Source organism: Schistocerca nitens, chromosome 10 (genome assembly GCF_023898315.1).
Source record: "Schistocerca nitens isolate TAMUIC-IGC-003100 chromosome 10, iqSchNite1.1, whole genome shotgun sequence".
In the NCBI taxonomy this organism is placed as follows: Eukaryota; Metazoa; Arthropoda; class Insecta; order Orthoptera; family Acrididae; genus Schistocerca; species Schistocerca nitens.
Window position 1 is genome coordinate 105,725,822 of NC_064623.1, and position 15,219 is coordinate 105,741,040.

At 43.8% G+C, this 15,219-nt stretch overlaps 1 non-coding gene across 1 annotated transcript; it reads left to right on the forward strand.

The window, feature by feature from the left end:
- Positions 1-2,957: 2,957 nt before the first annotated feature.
- On the forward strand, positions 2,958-3,032 carry Trnat-ugu (transfer RNA threonine (anticodon UGU)). Its single transcript has one exon. It is a non-coding gene; the product is annotated as a tRNA-Thr (tRNA).
- The last annotated feature ends 12,187 nt before the right edge of the window (positions 3,033-15,219 follow it).

The window sequence follows — 15,219 nt, forward strand, 5'->3', positions numbered from 1 at the left end:
CTACTTCGGCCATCGTCACTTATTTTGCTGGCCAAATAAGAAAACTTATCTACTACTTTAAGTGCTACTTTTCTAATCTACTTCGCTCAGCATCACCTGCGTTTGGTCGACTACGTTCCATTACCCTCGTTTTGGTTACGTTGATGTTCATCTTATATCCTCCTTTCTAATCACTGTCCATTCCGTTCAGCTGTTTTCCAAGACGATTGATGTCTCTGACAGAATTACTTTATCATCTGCAAACTTCAGAGTTATGTTCCTTCTCCCTGAATTCTGTTCCCTTTACTACTTGCGACATGCCACTACCGTGTCTCATTCCCTTCTCAACCACTGCTTCCCTTTCATGACACTTTACTTCTATAAATGAAGAATGGAAAGCCTGGTAGAAGCCCATCTCGGGGAATATCAGTTTGGAGTCCATAGAAATATAGTAATATACGAGGCAATGCTTAGCCTAGAGCTTATCTTACAAGACAGGGTAAAAAAGGAAAACCTACTTTTGTAAAATTTGTAGACGTAGAGCAAGCTTTTCACATTGCCGACTTTCAATGAAATCCTGACGGGAACAGGGGTGGAAGGCCTTTTACTACTTAGATTAGGTGAATATCAGAATAGAATTCACTACCTGGGATACGACAAATGTACTGCCAACTAATAGGATGAGGGTGTAAGATTCGGACGACATCATGTTACCACTATGTTTCTAGTGAATGATGCTTTACCCTTAAGTAGTTTCGATAGGAAGTACCGTCTTCAGGTCGATATAAAAATATGTATCAATAAAACCATGTTGTTAGGATAAGTTAACACAGTATCTAATTACAGAACGTATATACAGCAATTTTGGTTGCACAATATTTTGTCAGTTGGCCATCGTTTCGATTGTACTACGGCGATCTTCCCCAGAATAAAATGCTACATGGAATACAAATAATCACACCATGGTTTAAAACGTCTGAGCAATGGTGTGCTTACATGTATTCCACGAAACTTTTTATTCTGATGTGGACTGCCCTAGTGCAATCAAAACCGTAGTCCATTGACGAAATTTTGTGCAGCCGAGGTGGCTGTATATACGTTCTATTATTAAGTGGCCTACGGTTGCTGGATCACAGACAATAAAATGTTTAAAATTTCAAATAAAGTATCTTATCGAAGTTACGGTTTTTATTAAAACCTTGTGTAATGTTGTCATTTGTTCTCCACATATCATAACACTCATGTCAGCCACAGCTGTGAGGCTCACACCATAAAGGTTAACATTTGCAATGCTTTTCAGATACCAAAAGTTAAGGGAAAAAAGGCATCTTCCAAATACCCAAAAAGAGATTTTACACACACCAAAAACCGTTTTGCATCACCCCAGTTCTCAGAACTCCTGAAGACAGACGTTGATTGTGGATATTGTATCACAGACACAGTCCCTTTGACTGTCAGAGATGTCACGAAACCCGCCCAAAGATGTAAACAACCATGCAGGAGCAGCGCCTATAAGACGGTGGGGGTCCAACAGCCGATCAGTTCCAGTCATTCCACCAGGAAAGAGGTACACGGCTCGTCTTGTCTGTAGTCCATCCGTGCCTAGACGGTCAATAGCGCTGTTCGATCGTGTCCACATTGTTACTTTGTGCCACGAAGGTCTCTCAACAAGGGAAGTGTCCAGGCGTCTCAGAGTGAACCAAAAGCGATGTTGATCGGACTTGGAGGAGATACAGAGAGACAGGAACTGTCGACGACATGCCTCGCTCAGACCCCCAAAGGGCTACTACTGCTATGGATGACCGCTACCTACGGATTATGGCTTGGAGGAACCCTGACAGCAACGCTAACATGTTGAATAATGCTTTTCGTGCATCCACAGGACGTTGTGTTGCGACTCAAACTGTGTGCAATAGGCTGCACGATGCGCAACTTCACTCCTGACGTCCATGGCGAGGTCCAGGCAGCACGGTACAGATGGGCCTAACATCATGCCGTATGGACCGATTGGCATCACCTTCTCTTCACCGATGAATGTCGCGTATGCCTTCAACCAGACAATCGTCAGAGGCGTGTCTGGAGGCAACCCGGTCAGGATGAACTTACTGTCCCTGCTGTTTTGGGGTGGCATTATGTGCGGCAGACGTACGCCGCTGGTGGTCACGAAACGCGCCGTAATGGCTGTACGATACGTGAACGCCAACCTCCGACCGATAGTGCAACCATATCAGCAGCATATTGGCGAGGCATTCATTTTCATGTACGACAATTCGCGCCCTTGAGCACGTCTTGTGAATGACTTCCTTCAGTATAAGGACATCGATCTATTAGAATGACTGGCATGTTCTGCAGACGTGAACCCTATTGAATACTATATATATGACGGTATTATCTGTTCCCGAAAGAACAGTTACCGTGGATGACCATGCAGCTTTGCTAGAAATGAAATGATAATTAAATGGACACCCTAGCTGCAAACAGGCGTTGATGTACTTCATTGGGGCCATGTTGAAAATGTGTGCCCCGACCGGGACTCGAACCCGGGATCTCCTGCTTACATGGCAGACGCTCTATCCATCTGAACCACCGCGGGCACAGAGGATAGTGCGTCTGCAGGGACTTATCCCTTGCTCGCTCCCCATGAGATCCACATTCCCAACATGTCCACACCACTACATTCGTAGTGCGCCTAATAGATGTTTGCCCATCATACTCATTACTCGTTCTTTCGGGAACAGATAATACCGTCATATATATAGTTAAAATATGGCTTCCCGGCCATTGACCTTCTTGTGCGAACGCACACGCTATGCCCGAACTCGTACGGGACTTGGTAGATTAATCTGCCACGAGTAATGAGTATGATGGGCAAACATCTATTAGGCGCACTACGAATGTAGTGGTGTGGACATGTTGGGAATGTGGATCTCACGGGGAGCGAGCAAGGGATAAGTCCCTGCAGACGCACTATCCTCTGTGCCCGCGGTGGCTCAGATGGATAGAGCGTCTGCCATGTAAGCAGGAGATCCCGGGTTCGAGTCCCGGTCGGGGCACACATTTTCAACATGGCCCCAGTGAAGTACATCAACGCCTGTTTGCAGCTAGGGTGTCCATTTAATTATCATTTCATTCCTATTGAATACGTCTGGGACAAATTGAAATGGGCTGCTTATGGACGACGTGACCCACCCAACCCCTCTGGGAGATCTACACAAAATCACCGTTGAGGAGTGGGACAATCTGTACCAACAGTCCCTTGATAAGCATGCTGACAGTATGCCACTACAAATACAGGCACGAATCAATGCGAGAGGACGTGCTACTCGGTAGTATGGGTACGGGAACTCTCAGAACCGAGGTGAAGCAAAACTTTTTTGATGTGTGTATGTTCATCCTAAATTCTACACCAGTTCTCTGTCACTTCCTCAGTAAGCTCCAGTTGTAATTCCTTCATCAGTGCAACGTCTTGGAATCGGAGTCAGTTCGATTCGTTGAGACAGCAATTGGAGCGTGTACCAGTGCCTTGTCGGTATAGACATAGCTGCATAACAGGGCGTAACTTAAAGAACGAACAATGGTTTGTTGAAATAGAGGTGGCACATAATGTCCAATAGACACTGGTATTCCGCGTTAGTAAAGAGCTGTTGGGGTGTGAAGAAGAGGTAAAGTATCTGAGACAGAGAGGACATATGAATGTGAACAATGTTGCGTTCAAAGAGCGAATGGCAGAACACCGGTGGAGTGTTATATAAGAGAGCAGGCCGTATCACAATTTTGTATCTCTGGAGGACAGTTACCATTCACTTTGCACTGACGTACAGCAGCTTCGCAGGGACGCATGCGCCAACCGTCGTTTTCAGAGCTCCCATATTTTTCTTCTAGCCGGCGCAATATCATCGGACCGGCACGGAGAGAATCAGTTTGAACGAACTACGGCGGTGCAGAAGTTTCATTAAGAAGCGCGGCGGGGCGATATTTCCAGCAGCCGTGACCTGCGGTGTAAAAGTTCATCTGCAGCGCGCGGCATCTGGCGGGTGGAGAGGGCACGTCCTCAGCGCTGCGTCACGCGCTGCGTAGCAGCTGTTGGTCTGTTGGCCGGGCTCAATAACTCGCAGCCACAGTGTCTGGTAGCAGCGCTCGAATGTCGTCATGTTTCGACGGATGCTCGTCCAACTGTTTCCCTGCTTGGGGTACTTCCAAGGGGAGTCGAAAACTACGGAAGAGATCCCTAAATTCTACCACTATGGAGATTTTATTTACTGTATCCTACACAGGAGGACACATATCTGTTTAAACAATACTAGCCTCAAACACAGCATCCGATTCAAAGAACGATAATTCACAGCAAAACTCCATTTTTTATTTTTCGCATCTGTATTTGGTACAAAATGGTTCAAATGGCTCTGAGCACTATGGGACTTAACTTCTGAGGTCTTCAGTCCCCTAGAACTTAGAATTACTTAAACCTAACTAACCTAAGGACATCACACACATCCATGCCCCAGGCAGGATTCGAACCTGCGACCATAGAGGTCGCGCCTAGAACCGCTCGGCCACCCCGGCCAGCTGTATTTGGTACAAATTAGGAATCTAGTTTCCTGGCAACAACAGTACTAGGTTTACAATGTGCCTGACGTTAATTACACTGACGGGAAAAAATCAGAACATCAAAAAATAATTAATGTAGTGTAATGAAATTTCTGTAATACATTTGGTTAGGTAGCATTTTTAGACTATTAAGACTGCAAGATTAAAGCACTAAATAAGCCACTGCAAATGTGAAATTCTAGCATATTAAAACCAGTGTAACCGCCAGAATTTTAAATAAAAGCATGCAAACCCGCTTGCATTATGTTGTAGTTCCTTGCATGTTGCACTTGGTCGTTCAATACAGGGATGTTTAATTCTGCTCGTGGATGACGCTGGAGATGTCATCCGATGATGTACGACTCGTGCTCCATTGGAGACAGATCTGCTTATAGAACCGGACAAAGTAATATTTCGACACTGTGTAGAGCGTGATGGATTACAACGGAGGTATCACGAGAGCCCCCCCCCCCCCTCCTTACCCCCGCCCCCCCCCTCTTCCAATTAACCATGGACCTTGCCGTTGGTGGGGAGGCTTGCGTGCCTCACTGATACAGATAGCCGTGCCGAAGGTGCAACCACAACGTAGGGGTTTCTGTTCAGAAGCCAGACAGACGTGTGATTCCTAAAGAGGGGCAGCAGCCGATTCAGTAGTTGCAGGGGTAACAGTCTGGATGATTGACTGAGCTAGCCTAGTAACATCAATCAAACCAGCCTTGCTGTGCAGGTACTGCGAACGGCTGAAAGCAAGGGGAAACTACAACCGTAATTTTTCCCGAGAGCTTGCAGCATTACTGTATGGTTAAATGATGATGGCGTCCTCTTGTGTAAAATATTCCGCAGGCAAAATAGTACCTATTCGGATCTCCGGGCGGGGACTACTCAGGAGGGAAAATAGCGTTCAATGGATCGGAGCGTGGAATGTCAGATCACTTAATCGGGCAGGTAGGTTAGAAAATTTAAAAAGGGATATAGATGGGTTAATGTTAGATATAGTTGAAATTAGTGAAGTTCGGTGACAGTAGGAACAAGACTTCTGGTCAGGTGAATACAGGCATATAAATACAAATCAAATAGGGGTAAATCCCGCATCTCGTGGTCGTGCGGTAGCGTTCTCGCTTCCCACGCCCGGGTTCCCGGGTTCGATTCCCGGCGGGGTCAGGGATTTTCTCTGCCTCGTGATGGCTGGGTGTTGTGTGATGTCCTTAGGTTAGTTAGGTTTAAGTAGTTCTAAGTTCTAGGGGACTGATGACCATAGATGTTAAGTCCCATAGTGCTCAAGAGCCATTTGAGCCAAATAGGGGTAATGCAGGAGTACGTTTAATAGTGAATAAAATGATAGGAACACATTTGAGCTACTAAGAACACCATAGTGAACGCATTATTGTAGCCAAGACACGAAGCCCCCGCCTGCCGCAGCAGTATAAGTTTATATGCTAAATAGCTCCACAGATGATGGGAAGATTGAAGAAATGTATGATGTGTTAAAAGAAACTATTCAGATAGTTACGGGAGACGAAAATTTAATTGTGATGGAGGACTGCAATTTGATAGTAGGAAAAAAAAGGGAAGGAAAAATAGTAGTAGTTTTATGGCCCTGAGGAAAGGAATAAAAGTAGCGTCTGGTAAAATTTTGCACACAGCATAATTTAATCATCGCTAACACTTGATTTAAGGATCAAAAAGGAAGTTGTATATGTGGAAGAGGCCTGGAACTCTGGAAGATTTGATAGGTTATAGACAGAGGTTTAGGAACCAGTTTTTTAATTGTAAGACAAATCCAAGGGCAGACGTGGACTGTGATCATAATTTATGGGTTACGAATTGTAGACTAAAACTGAAGAAACCACAAAAAAGGTAGGAGATGGGACCTGGATAAACTGAAAGAACCAGAGGTTGTAGAGAGTTACAGAGAGAGTGTTAGCGAATGATTGACAAATACAGGGAAAATAAATACAGCAGAAGAAGAATTGGTAGCTTTGAGAGCTCAACTAGTGAAGGCAGCAGAGGATTAAGGAGGTAAAAGGACGAGAGCTAGTAGAAAGCCTTGGGTAACAAAAGAGATATTCAATTTAATTCATGAAAGGAGAAAATATAAAATGCAGTAAATGAAACAGGCGAAAAAAGAAATACAGACATCGCAAAAATGAGATCGACAGGAAGTGCAAAATAGCTAAGCAAGGTTGCCTGGAGGACAAATGTGAGGATGTAGAGGCATTTATCATAGGGGTAAAATAGATACTGCCTACAGGTAACGACACCTTTGGAGAAAAGTAAACCACCTGTATGAATGTCAAGAGCTCAGATGGAAAGCCAGTTCTAAGCTAAGAAGGGAAAGCAGAATGGTGGAAGGAGCATATAGAGGGTCTACACAAAGGCGATGTACCTGAGAACAATATCATTGAAGGAAGAGATGAAGATGAAATGGGAAATATGATACTGCGTGAATAGTTTGACAGAGCACTGAAAGACCTTAAGTCGAAACAAGGACCCGAGAGAAGAAAGCATTCCATTAGAACTACTGATAGCCTTGGGAGACAAAATTCTACCTGCTGGTGAGCAAGATGTATGACACATGTGAAATACCCTCTGACTTCAAGAAAAATACAGTAATTCCAATCCTAAAGAAGCCATTGTCGACAGGTGTGAAAGTTACTGGACTATTAGTTTAATGAGTCATGGCTGCAAAGTACACGAATTCCTTAGAGATGAATGGAAAACTGGTGGAAGTCGACCTAGGGGAAGCTCGGTTTGGATTCCGTAGAAATGTTGGAACACACAAGGCAATACGACCTATCTTGGCAGATAGATTAAGGAAAGGCAAGCCTCCGTTTCTAGCATTTGAAGATTTAGAGGAAGCTTTTGACAATGTTGACTGCAATACTTCTTTTCAAATTCTGAAGGTGGCAGGAGTAAAATACAGGGAGTGAAAGGTTGTTTACAGTTTATCCAGAAACCAGATGGCAGTTATAAGAGTGGAGGGGCATGAAAAGTAAGCAGTGGTCGAGTAGGGAGTAAGACAGGGTTGTAGCCTATCCCCAGTGTTATTCAATCTGTATATTCAGCAAACAGTAAAGGAAAGAAAAAGAAATTTGGAGTAGGAATTAAAATTCATGAAGGTTTTCTGATGACATTGTAATTCTGTTAGAGACAGCAACGGATTTGGAAGAGCAGCTGAATGTAATGGACAGCATCTTGAAAGGAGAATATAAGATCAACACCAACAAAAGCAAAACGAGGACAGTGGATTTAGGTTAGTAAATGAGACACTTAAAGTAGTAGATGAGTTTTGCTGTTCGGGGAGCAAAATAACTGATGAATGTAGAAGTAGGGAGGATTTGAAATGCAGAGTGGCCGTGGCAAGCAAAGAGTTTCTGAAGAAGAAACATCGAGTGTAGGTTTAGAGTGTAGCCATGTATGGAAGTGAAATATGGACGATAAATACTTTAGACAAGAAGAGAACAGAAGGTTTCGAAATGTGGTACTAGAGAAGAATGCTCATGGTTAGATTGGTAGATCATGCGACTAATGAGGAGGTGCTGAATAGAACTGCTGAGGAGTTTGTGGCTCAACCTGACTAAAAAAAGGGATTGGTTGGTAGGACATGTTCTGGGGCATCAGGGGGTTACCAATTTAGTATCGTGCGAAGCATGTAGGGTAAAAATCGTAGAAGGAGACCAAGAGATGAATACACTAAGCATATTCAGAAGGATGTAGGTTGCAGTAGGTACTGGGAGATGAAGAGCCTTGCACAGGATAGAGCAGCATGGAGAGCTGCATCAAACCAGTCTTTGAAGACCACAACAACAACACGTGTGTGTTGCTGTTAATGAATGGCATAAAAATAGGTCGGATGATCAGACTGACGAATAGTTACCGATCAGAGTGCGTGGGAAATCGCACCCCAGACATAGTTCCAGATGTAGGTCCAATGTGTGTAGTACGCGAGTCAGGTTGGTTGTAGGCTTTCAAATGGTCTCCTTCTAGCCAACACACGGCCATCACGGAAACGAGACAGAACCAGCTTTCATTAGAAAACACAACAGACCACAACCCTGATCTCCAATGAGCTCTCACTTCACACAGTGAAGTCTCTAACTGTGGTGGTTTGTTGTCAGTGGAATGCGAGCTACAGGGCAACCATCTCGTAGCTGTCCTTGAAGTGTCCGATTTGTAACAGTTTGTTGTGACACTGCGGTGCCAACTGCTGTTCAAATCGCTGCTGCAGATGAGATACGATGCGGCAGAGCCATACGCCGAACACGATGGTGATCCTCTAGGAAGTGACACGTGTCTCTTGCGACCGTCAATTCTCGTGTCCACAGCCTCCAGCAATCATGACAGTGGTTACATTCTAGCCAAGTCTGCCTGCAGTGTTGCAGAAGCAATATCCAGGGTCTCGTAGTCCTATTACACGACCTCATCTAAGCTCAGTGAGGCGTTAATAATAGTGTGTCACCTTTGAGGCATACCTGACTACCATCAAGCCACCACTTCCAGTCTCAAGGGTAACTAACATACATGGCCGTTACAGCATATATTTTGTGATGTCACCGCCAGACACCACACTTGCTCGGTGGTAGCCTTTAAATCGGCCGCGGTCCGTTAGTATACGTCGGACCCGCGTGTCGCCACTATCAGTGATTGCAGACCGAGCGCTGCCACACGGCAGGATTAGTCTAGAGAGACTCCCTAGCGCTCGCCCTAGTTGTACAGCCGACTTTGCTAGCGATGGTTCACTGACTACATACGCTCTCATTTGCAGAGACGACTGTTTAGCATAGCCTTCAGCTACGTCATTTGCTACGACCTAACAAGCCGCCATAATCAGTTACTATTGATATTGTGAATCATGTACCGTCAAGAGCGACGTTCATCATTAATGGATTAAAGTTAAGTATCAAACTAATTATGTCCGCTTTCTGAATTCTCATTCCTTGTCATGTTCCAGACCTCACGCCAGTATAGTTCTTCCCTCCTCACGCCGGCCTGCGTGAGCTAAAATGCGTGCATTTCGGCCTCCTCTCGTAACACGGTGCTGGCTCTTCTGCCAACACAACATATTTAATGAAAACCTGATTTATATTCTCATAATGGTGCTACTAACGCCACTCTTACGCGAATGGCGAGAAAGTGGGATAGACATCATTCTTAACACGAAAAAACACGCCTACTATCTGTCGTTTACGTCGCACTACTCCTTCATGGTGTTTTCAATTTTTTTCTGTTAGTGTATATGACTAGTCTAAGTTTACCAAAATGTCCCATAGTTTACATTTCCATCACTATTTGCAGGCATTGCAATTTAACTGCTTCACTTTATTACCTTCCTCTGACCACTTGGCATGTATCCACATTTTACACATGACCATTCCTTCTGTAGCGTCTTTTACTGTAGGAAACAAGGGAGAGGATGTTCTTATGGGTGGCCGGTAACCTCTTTCTGCGACACAAATGCACACGTAGATTAACATGGTTGTTTAATTACATGATCTCTAAGTTTCTGCTGAACTGGAACGGAGTCCATGTGTTGCAGTACACTGTGGCAGACAATATTGGGAATTTTGCTATCCAAACTTAAGTCTTGCTGCTAGTCTGGATCTGGTCACTATGCACTATCGTAGCCTGATTGAGTCAGTGCGGCCCTCTGGTAAATGGCGTGGGCCTAAATACTTACTGTTGAGAGGGCGTTGGCGGCGTGTTGCTTGTTGGTGTGTCTTTCGCCTCTCTCATGATAGGCGCGCTTAATGCAGCACCTACTATCGATCTTCGCACTACGCCGACCAGTGTGATGGCATCAGCTTATGACAGAACAGCTTCCGTTCAATGTTTCTCATACAACTTGCTATACCGTTCCTCTGTTCTGTGAATGAGTTTCTGTGGTGGCTTCCCTGCAAGTTCACACTGACCATTTTTGCAGGTGAAGATATAGTTCTGGATTTCTCCTCTTTGCGTTGGTTAACATCTCTCCATGGACTTCTGATAAGCTCAGAGGGTCCTTGGGCAGGTCTTGAAGGTTTTTATTTTTTTGAGCTTTCATCATTGGCTTCGAATTCGGTGATATTGCTTAGATGGACACCTTCAGTCAACATTTTGGCCGTCATGACTTCTTCTGCATTGAAATTACGGAGGAAGCTCTTTTGTTCTGCGTCAAAGTTTTCTTATGTACGACTCTTTTAAAACGAAGATCAACTCTTCAAATGTGCGAATATCCTATTTAAATTGATTTGTAGCTTCATTCGAAACCACTTTATTTCGGTTAACAATTTTTATTGCTCCCTGCACACTTTTTTTTTTGTTTTCCTAGTGTTGAATGGACGGAGTACCCGTGGTCTAGGGGTAGCAGCTTTGATTCATAATCAAAACGTCTTCGGTTCTGGGTTCGATCCCCACCACTGCCTAAATTTTGATAGATCTTCAGCATTGGTGGCCGAAGACTTCCGGCATAAGAGGTCAGCCTCATTCTGCCAACGGCCTTGTCAAAGAGGGCGGATAGAGGTTCAGGGCACTCTCTTGTCCTAAGGGTGGGAAATTGCCCCTAAAGGCGGGAGAATCAGCAATGATCAACGACATGAGGATGCAGAAGGCAATGGAAACCACTGCATTAAAGACAAGTAACGTGCATCCACAGGACATGTTGCCTGTATTTGAAGAAGTGTCATGATGATGTCTCCATTGGCAAAAGATTCCGGAATAGTCCCCCATTCGGATCTCCGGGAGGGGACTGCCAAGGGGGAGGTTACCATGAGAAAAAGATTGAATAATCAACGAAAGGATAACGTTCTACGAGTCGGGGCGTGGAATGTCAGAAGCTTGAACGTGGTGGGGAAACTAGAAAATCTGAAAAGGGAAATGCAAAGGCTCAATCTAGATACAGTAGGGGTCAGTGAAGTGAAGTGGAAGGAAGACAAGGATTTCTGGTCAGATGAGTATCGGGTAATATCAACAGGAGCAGAAAATGGTATAACAGGTGTAGGATTCGTTATGAATAGGAAGGTAGGGCAGAGGGTGTGTTACTGTGAACAGTTCAGTGACTGGGTTGTTCTAAACAGAATCGGCAGCAGACCAACACCGACAACGATAGTTCAGGTAGACATGCCGACGTCGCAAGCTGAAGATGAACAGATAGAGAAAGTGTATGAGGATATTGAAAGGGTAATGCAGTATGTAAAGGGGGACGAAAATCTAATAGTCATGGGCGACTGGAATGCAGTTGTAGGGGAAGGAGTAGAAGAAAAGGTTACAGGAAAATATGGGCTTGGGACCAGGAAAGAAAGAGGAGAAAGACTAATTGAGTTCTGTAACAAGTTTCAGCTAGTAATAGCGAATACCCTGTTCAAAAATCACAAGAGGAGGAGGTATACTTGGAAAAGGCCGGGAGATACGAGAGGATTTCAATTAGATTACATCATGCTCAGACAGAGATTCCGAAATCAGATACTGGATTGTAAGGCGTACCCAGGAGCAGATATAGACTCAGATCACAATATAGTAGTGATGAAGAGTAGGCTGAAGATCAAGACATTAGTCAGGAAGAATCAATACGCAAAGATGTGGGATACGGAAGTACTAAGGAATGACGAGATACGTTTGAAGTTCTCTAACGCTATAGATACAGCAATAAGGAATAGCGCAGTAGGCAGTACAGTTGAAGAGGAATGGACATCTCTAAAAAGGGCCATCATAGAAGTTGGGAAGGAAAACATAGGTACAAAGAAGGTAGCTGCGAAGAAACCATGGGTAACAGAAGAAATACTTGATTGATGAAAGGAGGAAGTATAAACATGTTCCGGGAGAATCAGGAATACAGAAATACTAGTCGCTGAAGAATGAAATAAATAGGAAGTGCAGGGAAGCTAAGACGAAATGGCTGCAGGAAAAATGTGAGGACATCGAAAAAGATATGATTGTCGGAAGGACAGACTCAGCATACAGGAAAGTCAAAACAACCTTTGGTGACATTAAAAGCAACGGTGGTAACATTAAGAGTGCAACGGGAATTCCACTGTTAATTGCAGAGGAGAGAGCACATAGGTGGAAAGAATACATTGAAAGCCTCTATGAGGGTGAAGATTTGTCTGATGTGATAGAAGAAGAAACAGGAGTCGATTTAGAAGAGATAGGGAATCCAGTATTAGAATCGGAATTTAAAAGAGCTTTGGAGGACTTACGGTCAAATAAGGCAGAAGGGATAGACAACATTCCATCAGAATTTCTAAAATCATTGGGGGAAGTGGCAACAAAACGACTATTCACGTTGGTGTGTAGAATATATGAGTCTGGCGATATACCATCTGACTTTCGGAAAAGCATCATCCACACAATTCCGAAGACGGCAAGAGCTGACAAGTGCGAGAATTATCGCACAATCAGCTTAACAGCTCATGCATCGAAGCTGCTTACTAGAATAATATACAGAAGAATGGAAAAGAAAATTGAGAATGCGCTACGTGACGATCAGTTTGGCTTTAGGAAAAGTAAAGGGACGAGAGAGGCAATTCTGACGTTACGGCTAATAATGGAAGCAAGGCTAAAGAAAAATCAAGACACTTTCATAGGATTTGTCGACCTGGAAAAAGCGTTCGACAATGACGGACGGAGCAAGGAGGACATCAAAAGCAGACTCGGCATGGCAAAAAAGGCATTTCTGGCCAAGAGAAGTCTACTAATATCAAATACCGGCCTTAATTTGAGGAAGAAATTTCTGAGGATGTACGTCTGGAGTACAGCATTGTATGGTAGTGAAACATGGACTTTGGGAAAACCGGAACAGAAGAGAATCGAAGCATTTGAGATGTGGTGCTATAGACGAATGTTGAAAATTAGGTGGACTGATAAGGTAAGGAATGAGGAGGTTCTACGCAGAATCGGAGAGGAAAGGAATATGTGGAAAACACTGATAAGGAGAAGGGACAGGATGATAGGACATCTGCTATGACATGAGGGAATGACTTCCATGGTACTAGAGGGAGCTGTAGAGGGCAAAAACTGTAGAGGAAGACAGATATTGGAATACGTCAAGCAAATAATTGAGGACGTAGGTTGCAAGTGCTACTCTGAGATGAAGAGGTTAGCACAGGAAAGGAATTCGTGGTGGGCCGCATCAAACCAGTCAGTAGATTGATGACCAAAAAAAAAAAACTCTTGAATTGTTGGTTTAGGAACATGTTATATGAGTATACATTCATCTGATCCATGATGGCCATGTTGATACACTGTCACAGGTACAGGCAATGCACCCGTGCTCAGCTTTTCATAGCACCTTGAAGTAGTGTAAGGAAAAACAAGTATTTAATTAATAACTTAGGAAATACATTAGAAAATTCACTTCATCACACCTAAATATTCTGTTGCACTAATAACGCAAGCATTTACGAATATCTCCAATGCACTGGTTTTCTGCCAAAGAAACTCAACGACAGCTGTCTGCTTAGAACTCACCTCCGTTACAGACGCCATTTCGAAGGGTACGTATATCGTAGCTACCTGTCCGAACTTCTGGAATCTGTAGGACCTGAAGCGGGAATATTCCACGATATCCCACAGCAAATATCGCATTTTAGCAACTGGAATTGTACGAAAAAGAAATTATTTTGTTTCACTACTTATTGAATGTGGTCCATAGATTCGCACCCAGTACACTCCGAAATCATCCACAAATTTAATTTTGCATTTCTGGAGAAGATTGTGTACTGTGTCAGAGGTACTCTTTTAGAATACTGCTGCGTGGTGTGGGATCCTTTCCAGATAGGACTGACGGAGTACAGCGAAAAAGTTCAAAGAAAGGCAGCACGTTTTGTATTATCGCGAAATATGGGAGAGAGTGTCACAGAAATGATACAGGATTTGGACTGGACATCATTGAAACAAAGGCGTTTTTCGTTGCGATGGTATCTTCTCACAAAATTCCAATCACCAACTTTCTCCTTTGAATGCGAAAATATTTTGATGACACCGACCTACATAGGGAGGAACGATCACCACGATAAAATAAGGAAATTCAGGGCTCGTACGGAAAGATATAGGTGTTCGTTTTTTCCGCACGCTACACGAGATTTGTGAAGGTGGTTCGATGGACCCTCTGCCAGGCACTTAAATGTGATTTGCAGAGTATCCATGGAGATGTAGAAATAACACAAGGATCAGTCAGAATATAATGACACCTATTTCGTTTTCTTTTTGTTTTATAGTTTTGAATTTACAATGACAGTAATTACCCTATACATATGGTAACAGCTACAAGATTCTCATTTAATTTGTCACTCTGTACCCTAATCACCATCTTCGTCCATTTTTTCTCCCCCTCTAAACGGGAGCACGCATAGCTGTACAGGTGAAATCGTGGTCCAGTTTGGTCAGCCACTGGAATTGAGAAAATTGCTGTGGCTTCAGATCTACAAGTGATGGTGTTCTTTGAATGACTCGTACAAATGGATGTCTGATGGTGCAACAGCTTGCATGTAAATGTTTTCCTTTCCTCTTTGTCCTGATCGGTCAACATTTATGGTATCTTGCGTGCACAAACCTTGAAGTAGCTCAGTATTGCAATAATGATCATCACATGGCCTTTACTGTGCGATAAGTCGGGAGACAATTGACGTGTTTCTACCAGGAAGTCGTCACGGATGATATGGCCGACACGTTGTAAGTCAA